The sequence below is a fragment of the Condylura cristata genome, unplaced genomic scaffold, assembly GCF_000260355.1.
Source record: "Condylura cristata isolate star-nosed mole 26May11 unplaced genomic scaffold, ConCri1.0 scaffold00018, whole genome shotgun sequence".
Lineage (NCBI taxonomy): Eukaryota > Metazoa > Chordata > Mammalia > Eulipotyphla > Talpidae > Condylura > Condylura cristata.
Genome location: NW_004567119.1, coordinates 24,575,040 through 24,594,184, shown reverse-complemented (window position 1 = coordinate 24,594,184; position 19,145 = coordinate 24,575,040). Strand labels below are relative to the sequence as shown.

Below are 19,145 nucleotides of genomic sequence, written 5' to 3'. Positions count from 1 at the left end.
GTAGATGAACCCAGGGATCTGGTGACTCTCTCTACCATTAAGTGAAGAAAAGAGGGTAGGTATTGATATCTGAACCTCTGCAGTAATTCTAATTTGTAAAAAATGGCAACAATAAACATGATATTCTTTTTCACTGATATGTTGTTAAACTGTTTTTCTCCAAAGGTAAAAACAAAACCTGATTTTTAATGTTTGCTGATTTCTTTGGTTTAAATGGCCCCACGATGGCTGATTTCAAGTTACCAGCATGCATTGATTTCATGCAGGTTTTGGAAAACGCTCTAACAAACTGGAACCAGGGACTACAGCACTGCAGTTTACTCCTAAATTCTGAGAAAATACTTCAAAAGTTGCCCATTTGTACGACAAAAGGCATAGAACATTGTTCCTTTCATAGTTGACACAAGGAAAGAATCACTTCAGAATGAGTTTATCATGTATAAAACCTTCTGTGGGATGCATTTATATTAACAACAGATGGGGATCCCATTTTCAAGTCAGAAAAATAACAACCAAGCTGCCCATCTGTACTGAGCCTTAGGTCACACTCTCAGGAAAATGTATAACTTCCAGAATAAATTTCCAGGAGAGGGAGAAGGGCAGCAACTCAATGCCTCTTCTGAAGTTCCAGATGATTTTCCTAAAATTGTTTTCCAAAAGGGGGAAAAGATTTGGAGATGGGATGGACAATGGTGAGAAGAAAAAAAGAGTTGCCAAGGATGATTGCTAAGGTTCAGTCCATGAAATGAGCTGGTTGGTACTATAATTCCCTGCAAGGGAAGGAAAGAAATGATATGAGCCACTCTATGTTTTAAGAAGACAACCCCGAAGTTCAGGTGCACATTTAGATATCAGTTGTCTAATTAGTTGAGATTGTCTTTAATGAACCAGTAGCTGTACATCCTTTTCAAATTTCAACTCTTCCTTTTTACTCTGTCCAAAGAATCAGGTCGTGCCATGACCTCTTCTATTTGCTCTTACCATTTGCTTAATCCATGCAGATGAGATCTGTTGAATCAAAGTGTGATGGTCCAGATGGTAGATCAAGACATTGACTCCTCAGGGCTTCTGTCTCACGGTTTTTGATATCTGTGTGATTTGTTCCATGAATTAAAGATGTAACACCTCCAGAGTTGACACTGTGGTTCATGCCTTTACTGTAAGCACTTGAGTTGGCCTGTTAGTTGTGTGTGGGAGGGCTGCAGAGGCTTCCCAAAGATTTGAATCTGGTTGTTGGGAACACAGCTGAGGCACAAAGCCTATTAATTAACTTTATGATCTATCAGTTCTAGTCTGTTATTGGTTTATTTTGGGCCAGTTGCTTTTCTGGATATTATGAAAACTGATCATGACTAACTCAGATAATGAAGTTTCTCAAATCCATGAATCCATTTGCATAGTAAGTAATGGATCTTTCCTTACACATTTTTAAAAGATGGTGAAAAGTAAGCTCCTCTAAAACTAACTTTCCTCCTGCCAACCTACCCTATCGAATCTTTTTTTTAAAGGTGGACTGCCAAAAATCAGAACCAGGGCTGGCACACCAGTTTTGAACAGACCATCAAAATCATAATGTCCTAAGTACAAAGCTCACTAATTGAATTTCATTTGCTGGACTGAATATGTAGCAGCCAAGACAGAGTACACTGTCGACTATTTTTTATGAGGTCCAGAGTCTCAAGTCATTTTTAAAATCTGAGTGATGCAATTTCTTGTATCTTTGATTTAAAATGCTACTTGGTAAACAGTGTTTCAGATTAGTGTATTTGTAATTTAAATGAAGACAATACATCAAGCTGAATCTGAAAAGAAAGGAGAAGTTTAGAAGATGATTCATTCCTCCTTTTGTGTGATCTACTGTAGAAAATAATAAATAAATAGGTAAGGGGAGGAAAAAAATGGTTTGTGGATTTTAAGAGGTAAAATTGAACTATTTCTATAACAGAGGCAGTCTCCCCATAGTGAAAGCCTTGTTTTCTTCAAGCGGACCCCTAATTCATTTTTTATTTTCTCCTGGGGTCTGCTTGGAGATTTGCCTCAACAAAGGAAGCTTCATGTTACATCTTTTAAATAATTGATGGCTCTCAGTCCAAGCCAGCTTGAAGGAAATTCTGAAAATAGGTACTGATTGAACAAATGCCTCCTTCCTCTCTCCAGTCCCTTCTCTAGCAATCTCATTTTTGTTTAACAAAACCTTCATTTCCCTCCCCCTTGGCTTGTTTGACTCCTTTGGACTGGTGGAGGAGGATATCATTTGAATTTAGGATGTGCCTACCATTTGGTATCCTTTATTTATTTCCTATCATTCTATATTTTTTATTAAAGACAGAGGGAGCTGTTAATTACAAGCTGACTGGTGTAATGAAGAACTCTTAATTAACCTTGAGAAGTGTTATGTCCTCATCACCACTAGAGGTGGTGTGTAGAGATTATAACATATTAGGCTTTAGAGTGAGCCATCTCTGAGGGTCAAATCACATCGGCAACTGGGCCAGCTGTGTCCTTACCCATTTTAGCTCTCCCTGTTGGTTCAGATACTATAAGCTGATCCGTCTTCCCTCCAGAGAGGTTGGTGCCCATTAGCCCATTAGCAATTGTATAAGAGTTGGAGAAGATATTGCTGCTTTCAGATGATGGTGCTTGGTAGACTGTCCACAGGAACCTGGCCTAATGAACCAAGGAGAAGTTGCAGCCCCTTTGCATTTGAGAGTGTTGGTGGGGGTCCAAGTTTGAACCAATGGACTCTGCTCTCTTGTGGTTTGGACTTTCTCTTTCTCTCCATCATTTTCTTTTACTCTTTTGCTTGTTTTTGTTTTTGCTGAAGTAGTTCCCCTGTAATGTTCCCATTCCTTTCTCTTCTAATGGTCTGTATTCCCATGGTTTAAGTGGAAGGAAATGATTGGCAATATATTCAAATGGAGAATCTTGGCTGATTTAAGGAAGAAATCACTTATTTTAAAAATATTCTGTCCTCATTTACAGAAAAGCTTTCTCATTCAGCTATTGCATCAGAAGGTAGCCAATATTATTGAATTTGGGAGACTAACTAGAGAGAGACAAGTATTGGGAGAGCTAAATATGGAATTCTAAATTTGTCTTCTGTTTATCTGGGAGAGCGCTTTACATTGTCTTCATCACTGGAAAAGCGGTACCTAAATTGACGGATTATGACCCCCTCTCAAAACTGTAAAATTGAATCATAATCTCTGACCTGTTATTAATTTCAGAGAGCTTTTTAAAACACTGAGCTTACTCTGTTGTCATATTTTCTCCCTTTTTAGAGCAGTCTTGGTGGACATGAGGAAAGGGCAAGACTAAAGTCATATCTGCCTCAGATCTTCCCAGTAACTAGAGCTGCTTTGTATGTTCCATGCTTGCCTGGGATCATCTTTTCTCATTACCTTTATTGAAACCCTGAAAAATATCTTCAAATAATCAAACACTTTACAACTCCCACCAAGAACATATGGCAGAAAATCTAGGAAGCTGAAGAAATTCTTTTGTCTGTTTTTGTTTGTTTGTTTGTTTGTTTTTACAGTCTGACTATATACTAAAGCTGTATTCAGAAGGACAGAAGGAACTATATGTGTTTTCCCTTTTAAAACCTGCTATTTATTTGCTATTTGAGAGTATATGATGCATGGGCTTTTGCATCTTTCTGTAGGTAAGTGGACTACTGGTAGCTCCTTCCAGCAAGATGTACTCCTGAGGTTTTAGAACTCAAGAAGTGCTTTTCCCCAAGGGTAGCTATGTTCCACTGAAGTGCTACTGTGTTTCAGGAACATTATGTGCTAAGTGGCTTCTCTTTCTATTGTAATATCCATTCTTAGTACCAGTTTGGGACCTAAAGAACAGTTCTCTCCCACTGAAGGTACAACAGTCATTCACTATTTTCTAAGAGGGTGACAGCAACACCGCAGATGGTCCTGCTTTTGGGGATGGAGGAGATAGAAACCTACTGCTTGGAAGTCAGTGACTTCATGGGAGAAAGAAAATGGTCATTTCGTTCTCTGCATTTGCTATAAAAATGTTCTCTGAAGGGCTCTCCTTGCTGGTGTAATGGGTTAGGACACAGCACTGCAAGTTAGCTACAGCCACTATAGCGTGAGTTCGATCCCCAGCCCTGGAGGTGTCCCACATGGCATAGCAGACCTCTCCCCACACGCCCGCTGCTCCCCTCAGCAGTGTACTTCATCAGTCAACCTGTTCTGCTCCCCACTCTGTCTCTAGTAATCCTCTCACCACCCCCTGTTCCTTTGGCTTGTACCCCAGTTCTGTATGCATAAATAAATAAATCTAAAAAAAAATTCTCTGGAATAAGGAGAAGGTTACAGATGCTTGCCTTCCCAACCCCACATTCTACATGAAAGATTCCCCCTGGTGTTGGACAAAGCAAAATTCCTGAGATTTTGATTGCTAACCCTATAGTCCATTTCTTTGGTGTCAGTTCATATGTCCAATTTCAGCAATTATTCAGGGTTAGGTGATTGGTTGTTTTCAAAAACAGTTGTCTTTCAGTCTGCATGCGAAAGCTGATTGTTTGTGATCGAGGATTTTTACAGATTGAAAAGGTGAAGAAAGAAATACATTACCCACCAAAGTTTTCAGTCATAATGTATCTGAATTTCTAAAAAATTATGACATGTTTGCCTTCTATTCTTCAGTAACTGGTGTGCAATATTAAGTAAATATTGACCTTGAAAATATTAAATTTACATTTAATATTAAATGGAAATGTTAGTTATTTAGAACAGAATTAATATGGATAAATGTTTACAGATTATAGCAAAACCCAATCATTGAGGTAACAGAAACTCCTTGTTGTACATACCTTCCAACCCTCACTGATCCCCTTCACCCACAAACCCTACAGGGAACATAATAAAGAAGCAGGAGATGTAGGTAGCAAAAATAGGCAGAAACTGAATTAAGGGGTGAGCATAAAAAAGCTAGACTCTGTATCCCTAGTTCATATGCAGTGTTGTAAACCCACATTACCAGACTAAGAAATTGTGCTCTTTTTTTTTTTTTGAAAAGATAGTTCTAGTTCATTCTATAATCCTACCTCCCAAATTCCACAGATAACAAGATTCAAAATGTTTGTGGGACACCCAATTTATGTAACTTGGGGCTCAGGACATTCCCAATTCCACTATAAGAATGTATAGACACACTAGGCATCCATTTCTTCTCTCTCCCAACAACTTTTAAAGCTCTTGTGTATGACCAGAAGGTAGTTATATGGACCATGTTAGTAATTTTTCCTCTCCAATACTCTAGGAGCAAAATCCTATACTCTGGCCCTGCTGCTCCTGCAGAAATGGGAGATTACAAGTAACTTGACCCTGAGTTGCTTAGTTCTACATGTAGCATCAAAAGAAATACTCTTCCAAAAGATCATCATCACAATCTGAATGCTGTTCTGAGTGACCACTGATTTTAGAGATGTGCTTTAAGAAGTGTTGTGTTTTATATGTGCACTTGAATTCACAATCACCTCAGTAATGACAATGGGCAGTATTACATGGAGAGTAACCTATCACCTGTTGAAATTTTTGTTTTTTCAGCCCCTTTGTTTTGGTACTTTTTGAGTCTTTAGCTTTTATTGAAAAAAAAAAAAAGGACAAAATTGTCATTCCTCTTAGCTTTTTCACCCTGTAGCATGGTTTGAGTGGGCTTTTGCCTGATGTTTCTCAGTACTTATTAATATTCTTAATACTTAATATATTAATACTTAATGTTTTGTGATAAAATCACAATTTTTAACAAACCTAGGAAATGAATAAGGTTGAATTCTTATTTCAAGGTATCTTGACTTCTTTCTTATTCACGTGTACACGGGAAGCACCCTCCATTACATTTGCAAAACCTCTTCCTTTCTTGATTCTTGACCCAGTCAAATTCCAGTCTACACTGCAAGTCTCCTTGGTCTCTGCACTTAGTTGATCTTCAACTCTCCATGCAAGGATTTATTTTAAAATCATCCCTGTGTTTCTCAATCTTCACTTGAATGGTTTCTATCCAACATAATATCAGATGGTCTAAATATGAATCCAATGACTTTTTGTAGTCTTGGGGTCTGAAGGGGGCATTGGAGAGGAATCCTCCGTCTTGTTTAATTATTGTCAAACATTAGTTTTAACTTCATTATTTACAGAAAAGGGAAAAGATAGGGTTTTGAAGAAAATCTTTAGTGAATTTGATTTAGAGCTACTCTGAGGATCCTGTAATCATCATCCAGACATCCCTTTGAAGTGTTCATTCCCCAAAGACTAGTTACCACTTTCCTGCCTCAAGGTCTGTGATGAAAAGTGACATGGTGCCACCTGATGAATGAGTTTCCCCACATCTTCTACTTAGGAGATGGTACCCTGTGTGTACCAGGCAGATGGCAGGAAACCTTTCCCGTATTCCTTGGCCTCTCAACCTTCCCTTCTCCTGTCTCCCTTCCCAGGGCTGTGAGTCAGACACAGAACTGCTCTGAATATTGGGTGATCTTTGTTGCTCTGAACAGATTTTTAGACAATGGAAAAGAGCTGAAGAGTATTAAGCTTAATCATGTGGAATTGCCATTTTTGTAGGTAAAGTTTTGCTAAAAAAATTGGCAATTTCATGAAGTGCAATCTAGTAGCTTCCTCTGGTAGATGTTTTATCTAAATCGGCATTTTGCATGGGGTGTTGGTGAAAACTTATTAAAAACTGAGGTACAAGAAAACATGGACTTCTTTACCTGCTCCCTTCTATCTTTTTTTAGTTCCTAAGAAATCAGAAATAAACTCTTCATATTTGGAGAAATTTGTATTGCTTGAGAATAATATTAAATAAATATAAATTCCTTTAGTGATAGGCATTTTCTCTTCCTGAAAGTTATAAATGAGTTATAATGGAAAATGCTTTGAAACCTTAACCAGAGCACTTACTATAAATAAGAGAGGAACAAGACATTAATAACTCTGTTACAACTGAGAAGGAAGGAAATTTAAAAGAAGAAATGAGGACTGTACTGTAGCGTGTTGATAGGGCCCTGAGTATATGTATATGAAATTCAAAGACTTGCTAAAGGCATTATGTACTAAGTCATAGCTATTAATGTGTGCTTAACCCTATTACTTGGGAGATTTTATTAAATGCAGCAGCCAAAGAAGTTGACCTCACTTTTTTCTTTTTCTTTTTTCCTTTTTTTTTTGGGTTGGATCCTTGCTCACATCACATAAATGAATAGAGCTGACAATTTACTGGTTCATCAATGAAACAATATTAAATCATGAAGATGTAAGGAAAAAATCCAACACTCACATCGTTGCAGTTTGAAAGGTAAGCTATTTCCTTCGAGATTAGGAGATATTGACATTCATGTCAAACCTCTGTACAGAAGCCTGGTGACACACAAGGAGGGTAAGTGGCCTCCTGCATCCTCACACTCTCTGGATTTGGGCAAGTATTTCATGAGCAGCTTGCATGAAGAGGCTCCCTGAGTTTTCTCTTTCTTTTAAATTGCAAAAGCATCACTTTTCATGCTTAGGAGGTGTTCTGTTTGGGGGGAATGTTCAGAGGAATTGGATTTTCCTGGGCATTGACCATCTAATCCCTTGTGAAAGATGCTACCCTTGTTTCTACTGATGCACAGTATTGACTGTGCAGCCATAGTTGTTAGAGTCAGTTCTCAACTCCTTATCTCCTTTGTTGATGTACCAGTAAAGTGATATTGTTCTTGCTGTCTCGTCCTCTGGTCACAAAGTAAGTCTTCCCTTCCTAATTCTACCTTCTGTGAACTTATGAGAAGACCTTAGCAGATTCCTAGTTCCAATGGAATGCCTTTTTCTTTAGAAGGATGTCTAGATTGTTAGTGTCCTTTGCTTGGTTTTGAAAGAAAATCATGCAGTGCCTACTTTCCAGCTACCCGGTTGTTCTGCAGTGCCCTTCCTGTGGGTCTATGAGCCCAGTTGTCTAATTGTCATCACTGTCACATTCGGATGGCAGACTCTCCATCTGATTCATAACTCAGGGAGGGGCGCACCACTGCCCTAAGTGGCTAGCTCTGCCAAAGCACAGTGATTCATCTGTGACCCCTGCCCACTGTGCTGTGGGATGCTGGGCACAGAGCAGGTGTGCAGGAAACCTGGGCATACTCCTTGCCCAGGATGTCTCTCCACCCAGCTTGGTACCAGGCACTCTGGAGTGAGTCAGATTTTTGGAACATCGCTCAGCAGCCCACTGCTTCCACGTGGAAAATGGCACTTCAGAAGTTGAATTACCTTTTTCATGGCACCCAAGTTGCTTAATTTGCAAATTGAGAATAATTTAGGCAATGGGAGAATATGTTTCCATGTGTGAAAGTGGATTGAAATGAGTTTGTCGCTCTCTCTGCTCCTTCAGCTCAAGCGATCATAAAATGGAGTTCTGGCCAAAAATCATTCAGTTACATGATGCTGGGATATCATCTGTTGTTTTGTATAACATCGGTTTAGTTTTAATTATTGCTGATACTTAAATCTGTGCTGCTTGTGAGCTGCAGGCGTGCTCTGCTTTAAGAAAATGGGAATGTGCTTCAAATCCATGCTTATTCTGCCTTCACATGAAGGGGCAATTATTTGAACTCTAAAAATAGCATGGCTTTAAAAAATAATTTATCACAAGCTTCCTTTAAATAACCAACTCTCTACAGCATTTAAAATATGATTTGATTTGGAAAATCAATGCTCACTCAACTTTTCAAGAACATAGCTGCTTCGTAATGCAAGGCTTGTGAAGAAGAGGAGGGGGTGGAAAAGCAGCCACTACTAATGAGGGTCTTAAGCGAAGTGAATAGAAATTCATTTTAATTTAGAAAAGAATTTGCTTTTCTTGAGTTTCTCAGGGAAAACACCTTCACCTTTATCACCTCCAAAGTACACACACACAAAAAGAGGACAATTTGAGTTCGGAAAAGATAAATCTATTTCTTCAGTGGGTCGCATTCTGCATTATGCATGTGCGTAAAAGTGAGGTTGCTTTGATCCTGACTATTAAAAGTTTATTTTTAAACTAGACTGGGCAGGAATCCAGCGATGCTCTTTCCCTGGCCGAACATCCTGGCTGCAGGTCCCAGCCTGGCCGAATGAACTGAGCTGCAGGAAGTAGCTGGGAAGTGTGGAGAGTTGATGGGTGCTGAGGTGTTTTTTTTCTTCTTCCCCTCCATTTTTGAAATTCAAATTGAATGCAATTTTCAGCTCATTTGAGCCAGAATATACTGTTGCTGAGCTTCAGTGGCTCTTAAATTCAAACTCACAGGAGAAAACAGATATCATCTGTCACAGAGGGTGGGAGAGAGAATACTCCCCACATTTTATTCATAGGAGGCCAGCTCTGGTAATGAATTCAAACCTTTCTGACTAATCGACTAATCATTCACCAGCAAACTTATCCACTAATCAATGAAACCTTTGAGCCACCAGCTAAGAAATTCTGGAAGCTGTGTCCACCTCCCTTTAAAAAAAACAAATTGTTCCAGTCTATTTTTGTATCATTGATGTTTTAATACCTTTTTTTTTTTTTTTTGCAAACAGAATATCATGGCAATCTTTTTGTCTGCCCTTCCTGACAACTTTTCCCATTTGTAATGTCTTTGTCAGTGCTACTTATTTAGGAATGGAATTATCAAAAAACTCAATACTGGCTCAGTGGTACCAAATTTTGAGTTCTTTATGAACCAGACTACCTGAAAAGTATCGTTTTTTCTTTCTGGGGCAAATATAATACCAATGAATATTTGAAAGTCAATTATACATCCTTGAGTTTGTAGTGTGTCTTATCTACAGGGTGGCTGCTACGGGGTCTCTGCGGATTCCTCTTGGGACCCCCTCTACCACTAAGGGTGGTGCCTGGAGAATCCAATGTATTTGGACAAAGTCTTTCTCTTCTGTTTTCAGAAGGATCTAATGTAGCAATTCTAGTTTCTGAAATGTAGAATTTTATCCTTGACCAGTAGTGCTTATCTTTGAGTGTGAATTTAGCAAATGCTAACATTTCCATGGAGCATGGAAACTCTACTTTGTTATTGTTATAGAGGTCTCTAAGAGACAAGTTCATTGTGATGTTATTGCAAAGTAAATAGGAATAAAACAGGTTGATCCCTAAACACAATAATTTTTAATGAAATTAGGTCATAGCTATCATAGTTAGAGTCTCAATATGTTTTGCAGTACGTGTGTGAGCAGGCCATGTGCATGTATGTGTATGTGTGTATGTGTGTGTATTTACATGTCCATAAAATCTCCAAGAATGTGAAGGAAGATTTTCTATTCATTTCACATTAATAAAGGCACTGACTACTTTGTCCTCGCAGTGGTAATATACTTGTACAATACGTCTCTGATATAAGATAAGTTCATTTTCTTTATAAGAAAAATACCCTGACATGCTCAACGGTTTCTTTATGGGTATACAAGGTTCTACTGGTGCTTCTTCAAAAAATACTGTAAGAAACCAAAAATCTACCCTAACAAGGAGTCTACATTTTTAAACTAATACTCTGTTAGTTAATAGAGTTTTTGTGATTTTAATTCAAATATTGGATCTCTTCAATGTATAAGAAATAATATATTGAGTGAGGACTACACCCCCAATGTTAATTGAATGAGAGTCTACCATTTATAAATAGCAATTCTCTAAAAAAAAGAGGTAGACATTGGACATGAACAGCTCATGTCAGCAGGAATTGGCTGGGGAGGTGAAGTTTGGGGAGTTGAAGTTTGCAGAGGCACCAGGATTTCAAATGTTTTTTAAATATACGAACTGCCTCCTTTTCCTCAGTTGATAATCAGGTGTAAAACAAATATATTCTGATTTGGAGTTGGAAGAAGGTTGATATGCAAAATAACCAGTGAAATGTGTATTGTGGAGCATTCAATGTATAGCATTCCCCCAAAATGCTTACACCCTCAGTCAAAAGAAGTAGCAGTGGGCACAGTCACCCTGCCTTGCAGGATGAAAAGACCCGTGGTAAGGAAGAGGCTAGTCCAGGAGAAAGCAAAAGCTGGAGAAGGCAATTATGGAGTAAGAGTGAAGACTGCCAGAATCTGCTCATACAAAGAGAGCCAGTTGTTAAAGGTCTAGGAATTTTGGAGCCAACTTTTATGAAATATTATTAAATGATTAAATTGAATGAATGTAGACTCAACACGTCACTTCTTTATCACTTTCCCCACATACTGCTATGACCTCTGTCTACTTGAGCTCGGTCTACTGGAATTAGGTACAGCCCGTCTCAGCTTCATGCTTATGATGTTAGGATGGAGCTTGATATTGGCCAAGGTACGAGTATTTATATCGTAGAAATTGGCAGTTACTAATAATAGGGTGTTAGTTCATCTGAGAGCAGTTCTTAAAAGTACCAGTCCACCAGTGGGAATAAGGGTTTATGCTAATGTATGGGGACGTGTGAGTAGCGATATGAGGAGATGTGAACATGTGAAAAGCTTTTCTCCACAGAAGATTCAGTGAATGACTTACAGATTGAGAAATTATTGGAATCATTCTAAATACTTTTTTATCATTATTGTAATCTATGTTCACTACAAAAATTTGGAAATTAAGAGTAATAGCTCTTAATGTGGTGATGGCACATGGGTGACTCGGTGATGGGAAACCCACGGGGATTATAATTGAGATGAAAAAAAAAATGTACAAAATGATGTAAAAATAAACTATTATAGCTCACATTTCTGTCACATTTTCTATATCCCCTTCACTTTTTTTTTGTTAATGCTCACTACTTTATTATACTGATGTGCAAAATTTGAAAGTCTTTGAGTAGCATTTTAGACAAATGTTATTGTAGAACATTAGTTTTTGTGTTCTCAGCCTCCATCTTGTCCCTCCCCCATGAAAGAAATTATTTCCTTAGCCAATCTTATTTGTTGAATGTTTTATGTTTAAGCTTTTTCTTATATATATATATGTGTGTGTGTGTGTAAATATATATATATTTATTTATTTATATATTTATAAATATATATTATATAATATATATGAAATATATATATTATAATATATATTATATAATATATATTTATAAATATATATATTATTATTCATTTTGTGTATTTTTTCATCTCAGTTGTAATCCCTGTGGACTCCCACCACCACTTCACCCATGTGCCATCATCATAGTCCCATGTGTTCTTCCTACCCTAGTTTTGATCTTTTTCCCCTCTCCTACCCCCATAGAATGTCTCTGGTTTATAATTGTTAGTTGATGTTCTTCTTTACTTTATTACAATTACTATATATAAATATATATATAAAATATATAATATGATATACTATATATAATTTATATATTATGCTATACATAATATATATTTATATATAGATATATATTTAATATTATATATATATATTTTTTTTCCTGACCCCTGCTATGAGTGCAACCATCTGGTAGTTTTCTTTTACTTTCTGGTTTATTTCACTAAGCATGATTTTCACTTTTTAAGTACTTAAGCTATAATCAAACTCTTAATCCCAAAAATAGTTCTGTAAAGTAGCTGCTGTTATTCCATTTAAAGATGGGGGAACTGAGGTACAGAAATGTCACATGGCTTGGCCACTTTAAGGAGCTGTGTTGGCAAACTGCTGTTTCACATTGGGGTTCTCTTTGCCTTGCAGCCCAGATGATAATGACAGACAGAAATAACCCTGCCCCTGGGGCTTCTCTTTGCAAAACTTGCAACATCATTGAGAGGGAAAAAGGGGACCTCATTTGGAGATAATGAGGAGTCAAGGTGTGGGGAATCTAAGTGGTGAGACTCCCATGGCAAGTCAGTGACCTGAGAGCAAACTCAAACTTGAGACCGCTGCTGTGTGTCCCTGCAGGAGAGGCTGACTGCCACGGGGATTGGGCACAGAAAGGAACTATAAGGAAACCTAAATTTTAGGAAGAAAAGCAAGGAATAGAACCCATGGATTAGAGATTGAGAAGCCTTAACTAAAGCACCATGAAGGTCAGGAGGGAGCTGTTAACTCACAAATCAGGGACTTCTGGAAGATTTCATGATGGTGACCATTTAGTTAGTGGTTTGAATGTAAATGTTTTGTTCAGTAGGGAGCATTGTTAATAACTAGACCAGAAACACATAACTGTTGAACAGAGTTGTGTGAACATGGAGGTTACTGGCAGATCTCTAAGAGTCTGTGATGCCTAGACAGGATTTCTCTTTAACCAATGGTAACTGAGCTTCTGCCATGAGGAATCTTAGTGCTGAAGATAAAGATACAATGTGGATGGGGGTGAGAGGTGGGATGGAGGGCACAGTATATTTATTTATGAAGCAAAAGCATCCTTTCTCATGCACACCCAGATGTCACTCTTCAGTGTATTAATAGCTTTTTCACCATAGCCCAGTGTTTATAAGAATGTCTACCTAACTAGTTACCTTTTACACAAAAATATGTAATCATGACACATGTGCACAGGTCTGTCATTTTCTTGTTATATGCATGTATGTCTTTGAAGGTGAGTACATACTTATACCCCCTTAACTGATCATATAATATATATTCCAGCATCCTCTTACTGATACACATTTAGCCCTTGTAATTTTTTTTTTTTTTTGCTATTTTCAGTAACGTTTTATTCTTGTGTTCTTGTATCTAGAGGCTATATCTAGAACAGGACTGCTGAACCAAACATATCTACACTTTCCATCTTATGTTGTCAATGGATTTTTTTTTTTTTTGAATTAACACTTCCATCAATTTTGTACCATTTCCTAGCTACTTGTGGTTAAATAAAACTGTCTACTTTTCTGATACTTTTTATAGGAAGTTTTTTTTTTTATAGTTATTTCAATTTTAATGGCTAGGGAGGGTTTCCAACTGAGGAGATGTCAAGACACAGGGACTTGAAAACTTTGACAAGTCAGTATGTTTTAGAGCAGCCATCTTGGTTTCTCAGGGTCTGTCATAGGGAAATATTTTAGTAGGAGAACAGAGCTCTTTCAAAAATACATAGGCATTATTTTTAAGGTCAGACAAAAGAACGTTATATAAAAAGAAAAAAGTACAATGTGGTTAAGAAGCTACATAATCAGACATTAAGAATAAGCTGCATCAGTTACAGGGGTGTGGGGGGGTAAAGGGGGAACCACAGCAGCATCCACTCCCAAAAGTTTTAGGAATGGCAAAAAGAGGGGCAAGGATTCTTGTTTGAAGATGAAGCAGAATGTACCCACCATCTTTAGTATCCATGTGCCTTCTTCTGCTCAATTTGAAACTAAAAGGTGATAGCTTCTTCCTCACTGAACTTGGTTTTCGTCATCTCAGTGTGCAAGCCTCATTAATATCCACACCAAACTAATGTGCCAGTATCTTGAATCAGCAGTTAACATCTCCACAGCATCATCCCATCATGCACTTCACCTTCTCTCACACCATGGTGGTGTTCTTCTGCTCTTTGTGTTAGCATGGCCGCTATGGAAACTTACACATTCCATCAACATCCTTTACACTGTGATTTCTTCTATTGCCACCCCCCCATACTTTTTAATATCTCCTGTAATCCCCCTATCCTTGACGCTCTTAATTTAAACCTCCCCTTCTTTCTCTTCAACTGGAAGAAACCTGGATTTGAAGTGTGTGCTGCTGCCATGTAAGACATACAGAGACAACAAAATATTTAGAGTGATATATCCCTACATGTTCCTGACTAGACTGAAAGTTTTGGAAGAGCAAAAAATTACACCTTATATATTCTTCCTAGTAATTCTCAGACTTTTGACACCGTGAAGTCCTATGCTTGCTAAAAAAGGCTACAGGACTAAGACCATCTGTAGAAACAGATCTATGGATAGCAAAGGCAAAGATAGGAGATGGATGAAACTGCTCACAGAATAGTTAGAATGTAAAGTGAATTCCTGAAAATAGAGGGTGAGGAGGTTATGTGTAGAGTAATTCTAAATAAACCTCAGAAGGAGGAGAGCCTGCAAATGCACAGGGGATGAATTAGTGGGTGACCTTGTTATCACAGTGGATAGCCAAGTTATAGTTAGGCAAAATGTGTTGATAATGAGTCAAATTGCCATCTTTGCATTGGATGGCCCAAAGAGCAATATGGAAACAGAAGAGGTCTGAGGGTGTCTGAAGCAGAAAGAAAGAGGTGTGAGGAGATATTAAAGATGCAGGAGAGAACAGAGGAAGCTTATGAAATGGGCTAAGTGAGTCAGAGGAAGACGCTTCAGAGGTGCTGTGAGTCAGAAAGGAAGATTACATAATGAACTTGGCAGTGTGTCTGTGAAGTGAGGACAGCAGAGGCTCTGGACATAGGAAAGATGGCCAGTGAAACCACGTGGTGCCTACTGATTGGGGTGAGGTCAGCGTGATATGGAGAGGGTGGGAAGAGCTGTTGAGTATTCTGGAGAATCAGACAGTTTCTATGAGGACACTTGTTGGCAAGACTCTCTCAGACAAGACTGTGCTCAGAAAGGGATAACAGACTTAGCATCTTTGGAACTGATGGGGCCTGAAAGATCTGGTTCATTTCTCTCATTTGGCACTTAGAGGGAAAGTCTAACTGCTTCTTGTTATCTGCAGTGCCCACACACACAACTGCCCCCACTCCATATCCTCCCCAACTGTCTGTCAGGCTTCATCACAACCAATCTATTCCTTCTCCTTTCTATCTCCCCACCTTATATACTTTCTCATTTGCACCTGCAGTTCTCTCTATTGGAATGTTCTTCCATACACAATATGTGTAAAGCCTAAGTGCTATTCAAATTTTAGGTTTCAACTTTAAAACATTTACTTAGAGCACTCTGTCCCATGACTTTCTTGTCCCCATACTAGTAAGGTCTTCATTGATGCTTCCAGTTGTTTGTGTGCCTTTTCTTAACTTCTGTGAGATATAGTTATAGCCTTTTCTTTTCTGGATTGCCATGTCTATTCAGTTGCCTCTTAGGGTACTCCACCACTCAGAATAGATGTCTAAAAAAGTATCTCTTGTGTGAGTAAAGGAAGGAAGAAACATACATCTCATTGACCAATTTCACCACAAATCATTGACAGAGACTGGCTTGATTCTTCTGGAACTAGGTATAGTCAGGCTTAATTCAAGTGTGAGTTGATCATTCACATACAGCTTTGGGAAGCAGTGGGTTTTTTCCCCTAGTATTTTAACCATTTCTAAGTCCAAATGTCAGTGGTGTTAAATACTTGAGCACTGTTGCACAGCACTGTTGTATAGCACCCAGCCCTAGAATGTTCTCATCATCTCCAACAGAAACTCCATGCCCATTAAATAGTAAATTCCACCCCTCTTCCAGCCTCCAGATCCATCATTCTGCTTTCTGGACCTATTTATATAACAACTGACATAAATATATGTTAAGGTATATAATTGTAGATATTAGGTACCTCAGGTAAGTGGAAATACATGATAGCTTTCCTTTTGAGTCTGTCTGATTCACTCAGTATATGCATTTACATTGCATCCACCTTATAGCCTGAATCAGAACCCTGCTCCTTTTTTTTTTTTAAAGATTTATTTATTCATACAGAACTGGGGTACAGGCCAGAGATGTGGACGGTGAGAGGATTCACCAGGAACAGAGTGGGGAGCAGAACAAGCAGATCGACGAAGTACACTGCTGAGGGGAGCAGCGGGTGGGTCAGGAGAGGTCTGCCACGCCATGTGGATCTCCTCCGGGGCAGGCGGGGATCGAACTCATGCGGAATTGGCTTAAGCTTCTTAGTGCAGTGCTTTAACCCACTGTGCCACCAGGGAGGGCCAGAACCCTGCTCCTTTTTAAGGCTGAATGATACTCTGTTGTATGTAGATGTGGCATTTTGTTTTTCGATTCATTCATTGATGGGTAGTTGGGTTGTTTCCACAGGAGAACAGTGGTTTAATCCTGAGATACACAATTTATTCTGTAACCTAGTAGTCTAGTCTGGGGACTGACCAGTAGCTCTTCCTTAGCTGATAAATGCAAACAGGGTAGAGAAGGCTTGTCTAAAATCATCACTTTGCATGGCAAAATCTAAAGAAATGTCCAGAAGTGTAGAGGGGAATTGTATCCATTTGATCTGGTGGCCTTCATATGAATTTCATGTGAAGGTGAATATTAAGAAGTTGAGTGGAGAAAGATTTCATTTCCCACTCCCCTTGTTATCAAAATGAGAAGTAGAATAAATGAGAAGGGATACACAAAGAATGAGACATCATATGAGAGAAGACCTGGGGGAAGGACTAAGAGATGGAGGCTCAAGGGGAGATTGGCCACACTGTGACCAGCATTCCACAGGGACAGGGGAGAGACATCGTGAAGGAAGGGTCAGCCAACATAAAGCCAGCCCACAACCTGTGTGTAAGAACTCACAGCACTGTAAGACATTGCTCGTGTATTGTCGAGTTTGTGACAATCTGAGAACAGGGTTCACAGCCACCACTGGTCACCCACCCCTCATGCTCAAGACTGTCTTCTTTTCCCTAGGCAAGTTGGATCCCTCTTCATATTGACTTGTGAATAGCCAAAAATAATTAATACCCATTCCATCAGAAGTGCAATCCCTGGCCACAGTGCTGACCCACATGGTACAGCAGACCTCTCCTGGCTTGTCTGCTGCTCCCCTCAGTCAATCTGCCTGTTCTGCTCCCTATTCTGTCTTTGGTGAATCCTGTCACCTCCCTGCATGTCTAGTCTATACTCCATTTGGAGTATGCATAAATAAATAAGTCTTTTTAGAAAATTCCTTCAATGCCTGAATTTGCTCTCAGGTAAATATTGGAAGCTGGATTAAATTCTTTTCCCTTGACAGCTTCTTAGTTACAGTTTTCTAAATTTTTCGTGCCCTCTGAATTGTCTACTCTAGGTCCCTTTGGGTAAAAGTCCCAGTAGAAATAGGCAGGTTTTGTCGTATCCTGTTGTAAACTAGACCACCGGTGGCCCCATCTCACCGTACCACAGCTAGGGTGGCTTGGACCTGCCTGGGTATGGATGAGTGCCATGCGTATAAAGCAGCCTGATGAGAGGGTGCCCATCCCCTGTCACCCCCATCAAGCTCAGTCTCTCAGCCTAAAGGCAGAGCCTCATTTCCCAAGATTTCACTGGCCCTGAGATTATGTTACCTTTTTGTGGGTATTATTTTTTCTTTCTACTTCAGAAGTCTGTCTCATTGGCCCATTTCAAGTTGCCTCTGATCTCTGACTGCTTCTCCTCAGCCCCTTGCACACATCCTTGGGGAGGTTCTCACTGGTCATTCTGCAGAGGCCCCCTCAGGCCAAGAAAGCCTCCTTCACTTTGTTTCCACTTAACCCCTGCCCTTGGTGGTTGAGAGGAGCCGGCTCTGGCCAGCCTCCCTTGTAGTGTGTTATTACTTGCAGGTGATTAGCAGGTGGCTTCTAAGCCAAAAGGAACATTGCCCCAGGCACCGCTCTCCCATCGGCTCTTGCCATTTTGCTACAAAAGAGAAAAATGGAGCCTTTGAAGAGTGTATATACACTATTCATGTACTTAGAAAGAAAAGAATGTCTATAAAATTTCCGGGACCTGTATTAGATTTTCCTCAGTTATCAGAGGGCAGAACTACTGGGTTATGTCTTGGATTGCTTTTGGAATTAAAAAGAAGCAGTTGCCATAGCTAAGCGTCCAGTCTTTTAGTAAAAAAAAAAAAAAAAAAGCTTATTGGAGAATTTGTTTCTAGACACTAATCCCTCAACAAGTTGTATTCCAGTGAGACAGAGTGTCCATGAAATACAGTAATGGGACTGAGCCAGGGAACTAGTTGGGTGACAGCTCCCTGCTGCCCACACGCCATATCTACTCCACATGAGGCTTCTCATTTGATGGAATTAAAGTCCCCTTCTCTTTCCTTTGTTGCCATCTCCACTTACCTTCATCTCCCCCCGGGAAATAATTTATTTCTCTTTCAATATCTTGAGCTGTTATGCCCTGCATTCAGTAAAATTTTGTACTTTTTACAAATTAATGTCCCACTTATGCCCAAATAAGAAAAAATAACCATTTAGTTAATTTTCCTGAACGTTGACTTCCTCTCTTATTATTTGTAGTTGAAAAACAGAATTAAAAACTAGAACTTCCTCCCTCCTCTCTTCTGCCAAGAAAACTTTACCGAACTATGCAATACTAGGTGTGTGAGATGTGAATGGG

General features: G+C 39.1%; 1 protein-coding gene across 4 annotated transcripts in view; it reads left to right on the top strand.

The window, feature by feature from the left end:
• Positions 1-19,145, top strand: part of ESRRG (estrogen-related receptor gamma) — a 535,542-nt gene that overhangs the window by 123,813 nt on the left and 392,584 nt on the right. For 3 of the 4 annotated variants that reach the window (XM_012726909.1, XM_004685433.2, XM_012726908.1), the window contains exon 2: positions 7,223-7,314. The exons of the other annotated variant lie outside the window; for it this stretch is intronic. The gene's annotated coding sequence lies outside the window, so the exon portion shown is untranslated. The remainder of the gene's footprint in view (positions 1-7,222; positions 7,315-19,145) is intronic. 4 annotated transcript variants of the gene reach the window in all.